The following is a 16079-nucleotide window of genomic DNA, read 5'->3' as shown; positions in this document are numbered from 1 at the left end:
GAGCAAAAACCGAAAACAAAACAGACAAATCATATAGCACCAAAGGGCACTCTAACTGCCCAATTTTCAACCCACTTCACTGTTCGCTGTTTCACAAAAGAATTTATTTTTAGAATTTATCCACTGAGAGATGATGAACACTGGTGACGTGGCCATCTCAAAGCAGGAGGTAATTGGCGTGACCCACAGTCACGAGAGTCTTAACCAATAACTGCATAATGCCCTAAAGAACTGATGAAATTAATTTTAGAAAAATGGATTATGAGACAATCCACCAATGGTCATGTGACGTATCAGTGCAAAGAAAAGGTAAATAAAATCAAAAAATAACCACAAAATACAACAGTTATAATTATTGTTTCTTGTTTTGCATGTTACTGGATTTTCTTGCCTGTTTGTTTGGATTTGCCTTTGGGATTTCAATGCTTTGGACTGCCTTTTTGGCAAATCCTTTTTATGTTCTTTTGAGCATTCTGCGCAATTTTGTTAAATTCTTCCTTTATAAAGATTCTTTGTTGACCTTCTGTGTAATAACCAGGGGTTTGTGGTTATCCCCTCCCTCGTAGGACATTTTGATTTATTTTCGGACATTTCTTTATGTTTTGAATCATTTAGCCAGGTTTTCCACACTTTGAGCCTAGTCAGGCTGAAGCCAGCTGGTAGTTGTCTGGGGCAAGTTGGACTGGGTGTGGCTCCTCTGGGCTGTCTACTGAAGGTACTCACCTACCATTATGGAGGCCTCAACCTCTTTTTCGTCATGTTTGTGACTCCTCTTCACTACAGTTTGTACACATTGTAGAATTTTGTAATCTGTTGTCACCTTTTTATATCTGCAAATACACGAAAGAGTTTTTTGCTTGCACCGAATGAAAGGTCCTAAGAAAGAATACATAACATCACCCAATGAAATCAGGGACACAGTGGGGCCAAAGCTGATCTGAAGATCATTTTGGGCAAGGCACAAACCCACCTTGAATACAGTGCCAGTGAATCACAGAGCCTACTCGGGCACTTGCTCACTCTCACACTCCTACAGGGCCATTAATATTGTGATTCCTGCTACCAGAAACTCCGCAATAAGTGCAGACCTCAAAAGCCACCCCGTCAGGGTACCAAACTAGTAGGCCTCATCACCTTTGGCAGCCTGGCTCCAAACACAAAAGGCAGGCTTTTAAGTCTCCAGTATCAAAGGGAGAGAGTGAATAACTGAAATAAAAACAAAACCCCGACTCTGGAAACTATACAAAATTTCTTTCATCTTAAAATATTTCTTAGAAAAAAAAAAAATACTAAAAATAGCAGATGCAAATACCAAAAGGCAAGAAAAAGGATCAAATAAAACCAAAGAACAGTACCTAATTAATGGAGCAGGGATCGACCACTGTACATCCAAAGTGAACCACAAAATAATAGGAATCCTAATCAAGAGTGCCGTAATGACTATGTCATCAGCTCTTTCATCTTAAATACTGCTGGGTGGGGCCAGAACCCCAGCTACAGAATTAGGTGGACCTGCCACCTTGGGCATCGCATACAGGAGGCAGGGCAAAAAAAACCAAAACATTTATATATATATATATATATATATATATATATATATATATATATATATATAATTTAACACTGATATCCTATAACACCATATGAACCAAAGCCAGAAAGAACACTTGTGATTACCTTTTTTTTTTTTTTTTTTTTTATTTTATTATTTTTGTGTGTTTTATGTGGAGAAAATGACATTGCATACAACAAACAACTTCATAGTCATGTTAGAAAAAAAAAAGTGCGTTCGAACACCCGGAGCACTCCCCTAATAATAGGTTTTGTTGGAAAGTAAATGCTGCTTGTGGCGTTAAAGATTGATCAGATTTTCACACCCGCTGGTTCCCCTCACAGGAAATGTAATCCTTATTTAAAATATAAGTTATGGTATAGTGGGGCTTAGCACTTCAACATCCTGGGTTCAGATTCCACACCAGGCTGTTGCGGGATTCATGTGTTGCCATTTGCCTGTTCTGCCTGTGCCACTGTGGGCTTTCCTCCCAGTATTCTGCGTTTTCTGCCACATCCTTACAGAGTTGTGCGTTGGAATAGCTGGAGATTCTCGATGGTCTCCGTGTCCGCTTGGGCCCTGGAGTGGAGGACTGTTCAGGGCTGGGTATTGCATCGTGCCAGTGATGCTGGGAATGGCTGCAGTTCTCTGAAACGCAGAGTTGGATTTGGCAGGTCTGAAAATGTTATGTCATACATTATGTTGTTAACGCAAGCAAACAACCAGAGTTATCCAAAATGTTGTGAACAACTGAAACACTTTATTAAAGCTGTGACAAAAATGGTATTCAGTGGAAGAGTAAACAAAAATTGTTTTTAAGAGTCATTGCATAAGAGAGGGCCATGGCAGGTGGCGCGGCACTCACTTTATTAAAGATGTCCACTCACCCTGTGCTCAGAAGCTGACTCTCTTTATAGGCAGAGATGACTAGGGGGAAAAAAACCCAGAAAATAATTATATTAATAAAGTCGTCAACAGCCTTAACTCTTTATAGATTAACACGGTCATTCCTCTCGCATGTACACGGAGTCCAGTGAAATTCTTACTCACAGGTGCTGATCAGCATGCCACACAGGGTCACTCTCCAGTGTCATGATTAGTGACAGGTAGATAAATATGAAAGGTGCTTTACAATTTATAGTTAAATGTAAAAGGTGCCATAGATAAATGCATATGAAAGGCACTGTATAATAGGTAGGTAGATAAATAAATAGAAGTGACACTTTAAATTGATATGAAAGACACTATGTGATAGATAGATGATGTGAAGGGTACTATATAATATGTTTGTTTGGTCCTTATTGACATGTGTCCAGATACCAGTGAACTTCTTATGCACATTTGCTAATCAACACGCCACACAGGGTCACTCTCCAGTGCCATCATTAGTGAGCAGAACTATCTGACCTCCAAACATCTGTCATTCATACCTGAAAAAGGACTTTAGTGAATTGCTTCTTGCACCATCATGGTACTCCTTTTACTCTTGGGCGGCCTTCTCCTCTAGAATGTCCTGCCAGTCTCCCAGCTGTCAGTGAGCCCTTTGAATTGAGTTTGGTGGTCGCAGAGAAACAAAGGTAGGTACCCGTTATGGATGGGGTGCTTTGCACCTCAAACCGTAGACACTGGCTGATCTGACTTGGTGTTTGTGAGTCCCAGCAACAGCACCACCATTGAAAGTTAACTACAGCTATTGCAGGGGGAAATGGTTTTCAGTGAAAGAGGAAATATTCAAATTATTAGCAGTTATTATGCAAGAGGGTGCTAGTGCAGATGGCACAGACGGGCACTGCAGTTGCTTTATTAAAGTACTGAAGATGCTCACCACCCTGCTTCTGGGAGCTTTGCCTGTTTTATAAGTAGAGAGGCCTAAAAAAGGAAAACACAATAATAACATTACTGAGCTACCTGCAGGGGGCACTAAAAACATCCATTCAGGATGCTTGTTTCAACAGCAAAGATAATTTGCTCAATTCAAGACTAAAATGAGCTGAAAAGAGCACTTTGAATATCAAATTTGTGAATTTAAAAGCGGCAAGTGAAGATCTGCTGATGTCGATCAGAGGACTGCACTGAAGAAACTGCAGCCACACAGAAAATGAATGGAAGACATCAAAAACATTTTAAATCAGCAAAATGAATACTTCATGGATACCATTTAGTGATCCAGTTCTGTAATTAGACACTTTTAATGTTTATTTTTAATACTTTTTTCACCACTATCGTCATGAATTAATAATACTTCAGACAACAGTGTGATCAAGCAGGATTTGTGACACAGTATCTTAGTTAAACACTTTATTATTCATTCATTCACCGTTTAACAAGGAATACAACAAAGTACGAGAGTATGGAAGTAGCGCTTTAATTATGTTTAAAGGAGATTACCCCGAGGACGCTCAAATGGATGCCGTCTACATTTGCCGACACTTCCTAGTAAACAGCTGCAGCCAATCTTGGCTTTCTTTTGAAGTTGCTTGCTCTTTTAAATATTTAAAAAAAATCATGAAATATTAAAGTAAGGTTCTGGTTGTTTTTTGATTTTACATTTAGGGTATACATATGCTGGAAATACAGCATTAATTGAAAATATTTGAGTTGAAACAAGCAAACATAATCAAAAATAAAAAAAAAACCACCCATCATGACAGATGTGCTTTGGTTAAGCTATCATCATCAGCCTTTTAGAGATGAACTTCTGATGAGACAACAACAGTTTACTTTGTTTGGTACTGTTCTTGTGTAATTTGAATAATGTGAAGCATCAATGCATGACGTTTCTGTAAATTACAATACAACTTTTAAAAAAACAACATTCTACAATTCTACAGTACAGTGTGTAGACTGTAATCTGAATGGCTCCAAAGTGATCTTATAAAGAACAGAAGTGGATTGTGGGCCCACCGCTCCACACCTTCCCAGTACAAGGCACCGTGCCTTGGCAGCATTAGCCTGCTCGTTTTGTTTCTCGTGTGTATTTGGTAAGAATTTCAAATGTTCTTTTTTGAGAATATTCTGAGGTTTTTTTTTTTTGGGATGAGTCAAAGTCATAGATGCCCAACCTGCAGATAAGGTGGGCTTGGCTTTATATTTTAACTTCTTTGACAAGTCTTTCCTCGATCTGCTCCATGTTTACTTCAGAATAGCAGAAGAGAAATGGTAATCAGGACGTAACTGGTCAATCAGAATCCTAGGGATCTGCATCGATGTGATGTGAAGTTGCATTTTTGAGGAGGTGTGCATCAGGCTATGCTGTAGCTACGCCGTAGGCTCTGCAGCATCGACACAAAGGTATAAATCACCCTTAAGGAAAACAAAAAGCAAGTCAGAACATTGTAATCCAGGTGAAAACAATAGGCTAGTAATTAACAAAGACCTGCAGCCACTGCACTCCACCAGGGTTGGAATTGGACACCCCTGCACCAAATACACAGAGAGGGGGCGCATTTATTCACTCAGAGCTTACCAGAAGAGCCATATTTCAAAACAGACCTCCTATTCTGCATGGACCCCCATGCCAAGGCTAACCTCTGTTAACCTTGAACATGCAGGCTATGAGGAAGCAAAGTGTGGCCAGATTATGACCACTTAGATCAGGGGTGTCCAGTTCACATCCTGGTGGGCAGCAGTGGCTGCAGGTTTTCACTCAAACCATTTTCTAAATTGCTTAACTAGTCCAATTTCTGCTGCTAATTAACCTCATTTGCCATCATTGTAATTGACATGCTATTTAAGACTCAGACCCCTTCATTATTTCTTTTTCCTTAATTAGCGGTCCAACAATACAGGGTTAGAAAAGGAGCCAATAAATGACCAGCTAAGCGGTGTCTATCATATAAGAACTGAAAATAAGGTTGTTCTACATTTTAACGGTGCCCTGAGAAGAAAGGAAAATGAAATGCCTGCTGTGCCACAATGAGAGCACCAACGAGCTGTGGAATTCAATAATGGGTTTAATTAAGAAGAAGAATCAAATTCTAATTAAGAAACTGGTTGGAGTGAAACTACTAAGAGTTTGAGTCCTCGACTTAGCTGGCTGTCTCACTTTACATCTCATTTCTGTTGGGCAGCCATTTAAGAAGCAATTTAGTAGACTGGAGTCTTAAAAACAATTAAAATGAAGGAAGCAAAAGTTAATTAATGGCAGAAACTTGTCACTGATGAAGAAAGTGGCAGAAAGGAAAACCTACACCCCTCCAGGACGGGAGCTGGAGACCCCTACACTAACTCCATAGATAGGGATGCCACAGGGGGGCACACTTACTTTTAATGATTTACCCATATTTAAAAAAGGTAGAGATGTTGTGCCCACCTCCTATTCCTTGAAGACCCCCACATCAAAACATGATTTCTGTTAACCTTTAAGGATAGATAGATAGATAGATTTTACTTTATTTGATCCCAAGAGAAATCTGGCTTTTTACAGAAGCTCTTTAAATGAATATATAATCGTTGACTGAGGGAATACACTGGTCATGGAGGAAGTGTTGGGCCACCAACTGGGTCACATTTTTTAATATTTACAAAGTCCATGAACTGAAACAGACACTCAGTGGCCGGTCAAATAAGGCAAAATGAGAAGCAGATTAGCTAAAGAAATAAACACGAGGATTTTTTAGTCTTCTCTCAGATGTGCCACATTCATCATCAGTCTGCTCTCTGCAGAATGAGATTGAGATGTGCCATGCTGGGAGGGGCTCTTCAAGGGGTGGAGTCAGTTTCCTTCCTTGAGTAGTTTCTTAGGGCAGTGGGTGAGAAGGGAGATGTTACTGACACTGACAGCGCCCCCTTGTGTGCAGAAAGCAAACCTCAGATGTGCATTTGTGGTCATATATATGTATTTATAATATACGTGATATACATACACACACTATGGTCTGAACACACCCCAGAATGACTATAAAGAAAGAAAGCTTCTGAGTTAACTACAGTGCCAGTTGCACTGAGGTGCTATACAAGTGTATTGTCGTTGTTATAAAGGAGCCCCCATAGCATTTCTTGAAACACTTCTGCTGGATAATCTGCTGGCAGAAAGCCCTCGGTATTAGTTTGTGTCATGCAGGTTTTGATGAAGCAAAGACTGGACTGTGCTTGACCACTTAGATGGTTACTTTGCATAACCAGTTACACAAAATTTGGATTAAAATGGATTAGTGGATAGTCGGTGAAAACCCTTCTGTCCAAATACTTTTATCCAACAGACAATATCCAAGGCCTGAAGCAATTTTATGACAAGTGAGATATATTTATAGCCTCCTAACAAGTTGGGATATGTGTTAGCTGTTAGTGGATGTCCCAATTAAAGGACATGACACCAAGAAGTTAATGTTTATGTCCTAGCTGGGTGTCACTGATCTGAGTGGGATGCCCCACCCTGCCCTGCCCAGCCCAGCCCATGGCAGAAGTGTTCCAGTTATGCATCAGGACAGGCACGTTTATTATTACAGAATAATATGACCAGGCTTTGTAATTTTGAAAATATCCTCCGAAGTTGTCTCTGTTTATAAAGAGTAAAATAAAGTACACGATGTGGATACTGGGGGTCATGTGTTACATTCAGGTGAGGTTAAATAAGAATTCCTTTGCTTATCTCGGGCTCCGAGAAGGCGGTGAAGGAGCAGATTTGTGTGAATTCAGACTTGTTTGTGAAGTGCCCATTTCATAGCCACGATCGCCCTTTCTCGTGCGCTCCAGTCCGCCCAAACCCGCGATTCATGTGCTAATTGTGAGTACGCGACTGGGAATAGAGCGGAGAGATGCTGCCGCACTTCCTGATTAATGTCAGCTCGGAGACACGGTGCTGCTCAGTGGATAGCAGTTAAGCATCTAGTCCCAGCTGAGAAAATAGTTCCATTATCTCCCAGCTGCATAGACAGCCCATAAGGGCCTGTTCTGCCTGGCTGATCAGTGCAGTGAAGCCACTGAGTCGCACACACCGACAGACTGACTGATCGCGTGCCTGTTTTGCTCTGAAGTGAAGCCGGAATAATAATATTAAAAAAAAGACCTCAACAACAGACCCAACTGATGCCTCTGTGTAAGTACGCCGTCCTCCCCGCTGCCATGTGAGCACCGTTTCGCAAAACTGCCTGTGATTTTCTTTTCCACCGCATCTTGGAGGGGATCAGTCGCTTCAAGGTGCACCTCGAGCCAATGAGGTTCGCGCGGTGAACGTAGCGCTCCTGCCTCGTCGGCATAATGATTCATTAGAAGTAAGGAAGCCCGATCACGCTATCCCTGTCGCCAGACACGCCTGAGAGGAAAACAAAAATCGTCAAATAGAAGGGGTGTTCCTCCCGCACCAGCAAGTTACTCGCCAGCAAGATGTACTCGACCTCCGAAGAATGTGCGCCCGGATCGCGATCGCGTTTCTCTCGAGTCCGTGAAGCAGCCTGCTGTCTGGCATAAGACGAGACCTCCTCATATTGTGTTTTTTTTTTCTCTATTTGATTTTGGTTAAACTGTAAACTGCAAACTTGGTTATTTGGTTACGAGGGGAGGCAAGGAGTCGTGTGGACACGCAGCAGGTAAGACTGCATGTGTGTTTTGCGTCGCCGAGCCGCGCGTGTGTTTCAAGCCGTGATTCGGGTTAGCGCTCTTCGGCACTTTTTTCATTCCGCTCCACCAGCACGGGTGCGTGTGTGGGGTTTGTGATGGTTGTGGTTGTTTGCTCCTTTTTATTTTTTTGAACGGCGCTGCCGTTGGAAGCTTCCGCAAAGGTAAGTTACGCGAACATCGTTGCCGCCGTCGCCTACAATAAACGCTTAATTCCGGGCTTTCCTCTTCACGCTAACGCTGGCGATTTCTTTTTTGCAAAATGTTGATGTAGGAAATATCAGTTAAGCCGTGAGCGTGTTACACTGCACAACTGGGTCCATGTGACAGCGCCTGCGATGTCACAGCAAAATTGGATATCGCGTGTGCGTGTGTATGAGAGAGAGCGAGCGAGCGCGAGTGAGCTCGTGTATATGGGGGCGCGCTATCGACTTTTTCTGTGAAAGGTTTCGCTCTGTGACCCGGCGGGATGGCTGACAATCTCGTGATCCCCAGGGGTGGCGTTTACTGTACGTGTGTGGCGCCGTGTGATGGGTGCTCACCTGGTCGATGTGAACACACAGCTGTGGATCCAAGCAGATGCAGGTGTTGGGTAATCCCCACTTTAACTGGCACCATCGCCGTAACGCAGTTTCATTTCTGGCAGAATGGGTTTGCAGCCGATTGTAACTTTTTAAAGTTTGTGAATATTTGTTGTTGGGTCTGACTTATCCTTGACAAAGTGCAGGTGTGAGATGTTATTAGGGTTATCTGTCAAGTGCAGTGATGGAGACATCATTTAGAGAAGCTAATGTGCCTTGTGGAGAGTTAAACCCACAGAGCGTATCATCTGGTTGAGGAGACACCCAAAGGTCAGAAGAGTATGCCTTTGCCCAGATCAGGGTCGCTTGTGCTGTATTTTTTTTCCTTCTGTCTTTTGCTGGTTGTGGAGATGAAGGACCTGCTAATAACGCAGCTCCAAGCGGGTGGGGAAATCTCTGCCCTTTTTCTGCAGGCTGCTCTTTAAAGGAAAGGTCATTTAAAGCTGCTAATAAAGCCTTTGATAAATACCTTGGCTTCATTATTCAAATGCGCTGTCAGCCTCCTCAACTTTGTCTTTTTATTTCCAAATGAAGACGTCTCTGGTGATGTCTTAAATGAATGAGCAGAGATTTTAGGTGACCCTATGAATATTAAACAGTAATGTAGATATTTAAACCATTCCCCCCTAATGGGCTGGCACTGCAGGGCGCTCCTCGCTTTCACCGGGGCGTCCTGTGGCAGAGGAGCAGTGCTAATAATGCCGTATTAAAATGCACGGTGTTTATTGAAATACACCAGGATAATGAACAATCTGCCTTGAAGACCTTAATTGAACCACTGCATGCACCAATGACAATAATTACGTGTGTCCTCATTGAAAGTGGCTTGTAGATTATTGCCAAATGACTTCTTTATTAACCCACCTGTTTTCCATCTCTCAGTAATGGAAAGCTGAATCACCTCTACCGTATGCTGCTTGTCCTTTTATTTTATTTGTCTTTTGAGGAGACTGGAGTCAGTGGGCCTACTCAAATAATTAAATCTTGTTCGTTAGGAGAGGCACTATAAAGTCCCATCCCATAGTCGGCTTGCTGTTGGTCCACTCTGAGGTCTGGCGCCCACTCTTTAAAAGTAAATGTGCCAAAGCAGTTCTTCCAATTGACACCATTGGGGACTTTGATCGTGGTGAGGAGGTGGCATGGCTGGTAGTGTAGGTAGCGGTTAAGGCTTTGAACATAGGACGTCAAATCCGTCTGCTGACAAAGTGTGACCCTGAGCATGCCATTTCACCCATTTGTGCTACTGTTGGAAAAACTAAAGAAATTGAAGTGATTTCAAATGTTATATGTCTACTTGGTTAAAGGCGTCAGCCCATTAAATAACTGTAAAGTAAGCCACATGAAGGCTCCAGAAGGAAATGTCCAAACAAGATGGTTATGGATTTGTGAAATCTCAAAATGGGTTTCTGATTTTAAAAGGACCCTCCGACACATACAATCACACAGGCTCAGTTCAGGGGTCCTTGATCTCTTGGTGTCCTGCTAGGTGGCCCACTGGACATTAAAGCTTTCCATTTTATCCACATATTAGGACCCTTCTTAAGCCCCAAAGCACCAACTTCAAATGCAAAGAAGCCTCCCCAGAATGACAAGGGTTCTTTGTGAAGCAACAGAGCTACGAGGAACCACACAATCCAGTAAAGTGCCATCACAGAACCACGAAATTCAAGCATGCTGGAAGTAAAATAAGAAACAGAAAAACTTTTCTTCAGAGACGTCAGATTGACACTATTCTCTGGCAAATATAGGAACAACAAAACAAAAAGAAATGAAAGCGCGAGTCGAGCCGAGAACTGTAATTCCAGTGCCTGTCGGGCCTGATGTGCTTCACAAGTGACATTAAAACAGAAGCCTGCCATGAATGGCCTGAGCCGGGGCCTTCACAATTTCATCAGATTGTTATTTCTAGTAGATATGTGGTAAAGGAAGCATCAAGGAACTTTTGAACAAACTCTGGGTGTGTGAAGAAGTCTGAAAGATGACAATATATTAACACAGACAACAGAAGACGTTAGGCTGTGATGAAAAACACCTTGCTTTCTTCACTAGTCTCCTGTAATTATTCATATCTGCTAAATATGGATTCATATATCTTTCACTGGTTAATAAAGATCTTGATGAAGTAGCCATTATGTTACAGAGCATCAGATTCTTGCAAAACCTTCAGTTAATTTGCTGTTTATCAAGTGAGTGCTAAAAACACATTTATACCTCAGCCTGCATCTCAAGAGGCAGCGACAGGAGGCGAGGCTGTGCTGTTATGCAATATAAAACCAATTGCTGCTATCTATCATTTTTTTTAAGCCATTAATTTGTAGATTCTAAAGGAGCCCAGCAAATAAAGTCATAACTTGTCTGTGGTCTGGCATCTGCCGCGTTTCTTATTTGCTCTTTATGTCGTATATTACACAAATAAGCTCATCATTATCCTCGTCTTTTGCTAACCGAGAGCCATTATCCTGATGAAGGACCAGCTTTGGAGGCTTTTATTTCAGTAGCCTTCACAGGAAAGTGGATGGAGGAAAATTCAATTAGAATCACGTGAGGAGAAAAATGAACTTGAAAGGTGGGCGCCCTCACCCTTTAGGTGTCACTCCAGTATTGACTGTTTACATCGTGTTTGAGTGGATTACAGTGGAGGACTGGGCACTTTACCACCTACATCCACACTATTGTATGCTCATTTAAAAATGGAGTTTTTAAAACAAAAGGGATCTCTGTTCACACACACAAGTATCTCGAAGGTGACTGAAAATGCTCATAACGTAGATGGGTGTGCGCATCGATGGTAAATTCCTTGAAGAGATCGCTCAAGTCTTACAGGGTACAACATCTACAAACAATCTCACTCATGTTTTGTTTCCTTCGATTTAAGGCCATTGTATTTTGCTGACAGTGAGCATTTGTAGATGTCTTAGATGTTCTTCAGGAAGCACAACTTCCTTTGTAGCATTGTCCCACCAAGCATTGCTCTTTGCAGGTCTTACCATCCCTTCAAGCACCGATGGCTTTGGGTAACTAGTGTTAGGCTGTATACTGGTACTAAAAAAGTACCAAACTTCCAGATTTTTTAAAGCATTGCTTGCTATACCAGTGTAACGGTAAATCAGGTAGTAGAAGTTAATAGTCGAGTACCAGCACCTTGCGTTCTAAACCCACTCCACATTATGATCTGCATATATCCATGCACTTGGTGTGCCCTTTTGTTATAAAATGTGTATATCCGTGCACTCAAAACCATGAGGTGGCTCCCCACCCACCTCTCGTTGTTATAATATGTGTACACTCAAAACTCAAAGGGGCAAAGCTCATTTACAAAGTGACAAGCCTCAGATGTACCTTGGCATTACCAGGGGATATTGTAGCAGTCCCATTTAGAGTTTGGTGGAATTGCTTTGATATTGTTCTGGTACTGGTGCCAAAGTTAGAATTTTAGTGTTGAGCCAACACTAATGGTAATGCCACTGGCCAGAGCATTATCTCAGTACACACTAGCGATTGCCAACATGATTTGCCGTTTGTGCATTCAGTATGTACAGCATTCAAACTACAATGTGCACTTCAGACTGCATACAGCTAAGCAACACAACAAGCACCATGGAATGTTAGCTCCTCTCTGTCCGACATACTGCAATAGGGTGTTCTTCCAAGGAGGGGGTTCACACAGGACATGAGGTGACGTAATGAGCAGGATCCAACCAGGGAAGGGCCACATGATCAGCACAAACCAATCGGAGTGCAATTAGAGTCTGCGTTTCCAAAAATCTACACCAAAACGCCGAGCTCCACAAGGGTACAGATTTTCAGAGGTCTCTGTTTATGAGGGGCTGAAAACGCTGGGGTAGTGTGGAGAAAAAGGCGAAAACGGTGTCAAATGTATAGTGGTAGTGTGGAGGTAGCCTCAGAAAAATGTTACATCCACTGGCTTATTTTACACCTCATTCACTACAGGGTCATGGAGGGCAGGTTAGACACACTTGGTATGCTGGTCACCCCAGAGCCATGTGTGTAGTGCCACCTACAGACTTGCGTGGATACTGCTACGGCATGAAGCACTTTCTAAAAGACTTTGGTCCCACTGGTTTCATTGGTACAGTGGTGCACTGGTAACAAGAAGGCGGGGCGGGGGTCATGTGAAGGTGGTCTCTTTGTGGACTTTGCATGTTTACCCTGTGGATTTCTTTCTAAAGTCATGCAGGTTAGGTGGACTGGTGATGTTAAATTGTCCCCAGTATGTGAGATGTTTGTCCTGTGGTGAGCTGGGACAATTTCTAGGGATTGTTCCCGGGACTTACTGAGTAACTCTAGCTTTCCCTGTGACCCTCTTCAGGATATGGTGGGTTTGGAAGATAGTGGATGGTCTCTTTAACAGCTCATTCATTTCAGGGGCATGGGGCCACCAGTGAGACTAGGCAGGGAGGCCACTGAAACGCAGGCATTGAGGGCATGTTAGGTACACCTGGTGGGCTGGCACTTAGAAGGAGGACACCCCAAACCTGTGCATGCAGCGCCACCTACAGGTAACACACAGCATACTATCGAACCCTTTTTAAAAGATGGAAAATTTTGTTTTTTTCATTTGCGAACTGCGGACCTCTCCGGAGGCCGATTTGTTATGCATTACCTCAATGAGGAGACACTTTTGACCCCGCAGCGATCGTAAAGCCTGGGAGAACAATCTATCCCAAGCTAATTAGGAGGATAAGTAAGCACCACATATTTAAAAGACCCCCATGCGTTCGTAATGCTGGGTTTATTTCATTCAAATTAGACGCGGCCTGGTTGATGGCGTATTGTTAGGTGTGTGCCGGCTTTTCGGTTTAATTTATTGCTCGCTGTGATGAATTGCTCCAAGCCGTAAAAAGCTGCATGCGCAGGATTTCTTCACAGCATGTGCCACGCGGGCTGCAGGCAGAAGTTCCTCATCAGCACGCAGGTACACAAACTTTATTTTTACCCTGAACAAAGCCAGCTGCTGTCAGTCGCAGGTGAATATTCAGGAGCAGATAATGCGCGGACCTCTGGGAGAACGCCGTCTTGTCTTCTCCGTGCCGCACGATGCCAAGAGTCGCTTGCGTTGTCCCCCTCGTGTTCCTGACGGTTCGAGTCCACGCAGCCCACTTCGTGTAGGGGACGCGCAGAAATGACACCGTGGGGAGTGGCAATATAGTTTGTGGCCGTTTGAAGTACAGTCTTCATTCACGTTCAACTTTATTGAGCTCATTGAAATTTGTAAAATAATAATAAATAGAAATAGACGCCGTTCTTTGATCTGGACACAGCCCGTGTTAGCACGATGTGTGACCTCGTTGTCTTCAGAACCTTATCCGTCCACAGAGATGAGTGCTCATTTCATTTATAAATTACATGACAAAAAAAAGGATACTCGTATATTACAATTAATCATTTTAAGTCATTCCGTTAACGGCTTGGAGCTCAAGGAAATATTAACATTCCCGCAATAAGTCGGCGTCGTTGTCCTGCTTGTGTAACCAGAGCCTACGACCCAGACGAGAGCCGCCGCAGGCTTTTTCACGAATGCGACTGTTCGCTTGTAACGCTTCACCTTGGCTGTCAGCAGAGGGCGCTGAACACACGACATCGGTGAGCCGCTCGGTGCGATGTGCGCGACTTTCCGAGCTGGCGGCAGCAGCTGCAGGATGGTGTCTTGTCCGGATCGTACTCGGCGGCGATTTAAAGCAGAGACGCGGACTAACGGGCAGGCAGTGACTTCTTCAGCGCAAAAGGGAGTCGGGGGTAGGGGTGGTCTGGTTTGAGGGGGCTTATGAATAGTAATGAAAACATAAAAGATTTGCATCACGCCAGAGTTCTACCGAGACCTGCCAGTTCTAAATGTCGGCAGAGCTGTGGCGCTAACAAGGTTCGCTTTAGTGGACGGACAAAAAAACCCACAACAGTGGTCAACCACAAACAGCCAAACTTTATTTTTCCTCTGACACGGAGCTGCTCGTGGAAGTATAAATGCGCGTCATTCCCGAAACGTCTACGATGTACGTTCTAGCATTGCCAAATGTTTAGGAGACGGGTGTCAGGCGCTCCGGAAAGTTGTGTCTGTTCTGGTTTGGTCGTTGAGGATTTGTTTTTAGAGATCCATTTCCCATCTCGGGAAATTTTGTTCCCTGTAAGAATGTAATAAAAAATAATCTTTTTTGAAAGCAATTTTCCGGACCTGGCAGTGACACGTGAGGGCAGTGAGGAGGGGCGGGCCGGGGCTACTTGAAGGATGGGAAGGTGGGGCGAAGACAGAGCACAGTAGTACGCTTCACCCTGCCGCAAATAAAGTCCATTGTTTTGGGGACGTGGCCGCTTTGAACCCTGGCCATGGTTCGGTGCACGGATCCCAAGTTGTAGACTGTGGGGCACGTGGGGAGACCCTGACCCCTGGTGAGCGGAGTGAGGAGATGCCAGCTGCGTTTATGCGCATTCCAAAGGGGCGAAGCAGATGTGGTGACCCATGCGGCGTATAGGAGCTGCTGCTGCTGAAGGAGGCTGCGGGTGCGGCCGATGAAGAAACCAATGACCCCAATAAGGGCAGCTGCTACCAGCTTTGCACAGCCCATTTTGCCATCTCTTGCAATCTCTGGTTGTTACCGCAACTTAGCTAGCTCTTCTTACCATAGTTAATAAGAATGCATTCTATTTATTTAGGCAGGCAATGCAACATGGTAGTTACAGCTTTGGACTTCAAACCCTTGGCTGTGGGTTCAAATGTCACCACTGATGATGTGTGACCCTGAGCAAGTCACTTCACCTGCCTGTGGGAAAACAAACAAAATGGAACCAATTGTGGCTGTCAGATGTAAGTCGCCTTGGATGAAGGGGTCAGCTGAATCATAAGTAGTAGTAGAGCACCTTTCCTGTGCTCACAAATATTCAAAAGAATACAACAGGACTGACTGACCGACAAGAAGAATAAAAGCAAAGATGACATAACACAGTATACAAACTAATATCAAACATTAAACACCAAATAAAAACATGGAAGTCAAAGTCTTTTAGTATCCGACTCAGACTGACACATTAGGCTTTTAGTTTTTCAGCTCCAATACTTTGCAATGCTCATGTTTTTAGAAGGCAGCTTGTAGCCTAGAGACGTTAAGCATCATTGATGTTTAGTCTGAAAAATTAGTTGGCCCTCATCCACTTTTTAAAAAGTTGACTCGAGCTCTGATGCTAGCTCTAATAAAAAAAAAAAAAAAATCATATTCAATCAAAAGATTAAAAAGACGTTAAATGACAAGAAAGTAAAATATTATGTATTAATAGTGAATTGTGCCAGGCATTGAATGTGAGGTTTTTACACAATAAATTAATTAATGCAGACAGCCTGTTAAAACGGACAACAACATGGAAAGAAGATTGGTGGATAT

The 16079-nt window shown here is 43.1% G+C and overlaps 1 protein-coding gene across 3 annotated transcripts in view; it reads left to right on the top strand.

Annotated features, from left to right (window-relative positions):
* Positions 1-7332: 7332 nt before the first annotated feature.
* LOC120541719 (contactin-4-like) overlaps positions 7333-16079 on the top strand; it is a 429737-nt gene continuing 420990 nt past the window's right edge. Inside the window, exon 1 of one of the 3 annotated variants that reach the window (XM_039773605.1) lies at positions 7333-7589. The gene's annotated coding sequence lies outside the window, so the exon portion shown is untranslated. The other 2 variants (XM_039773606.1, XM_039773607.1) reach the window with 2 other exon arrangements.

Source organism: Polypterus senegalus, chromosome 12 (genome assembly GCF_016835505.1).
Source record: "Polypterus senegalus isolate Bchr_013 chromosome 12, ASM1683550v1, whole genome shotgun sequence".
Classification (NCBI taxonomy): Eukaryota; Metazoa; Chordata; class Cladistia; order Polypteriformes; family Polypteridae; genus Polypterus; species Polypterus senegalus.
Note: the sequence above shows the minus strand (reverse complement) of the source record. Positions and strands in the feature narration are given on the sequence as shown.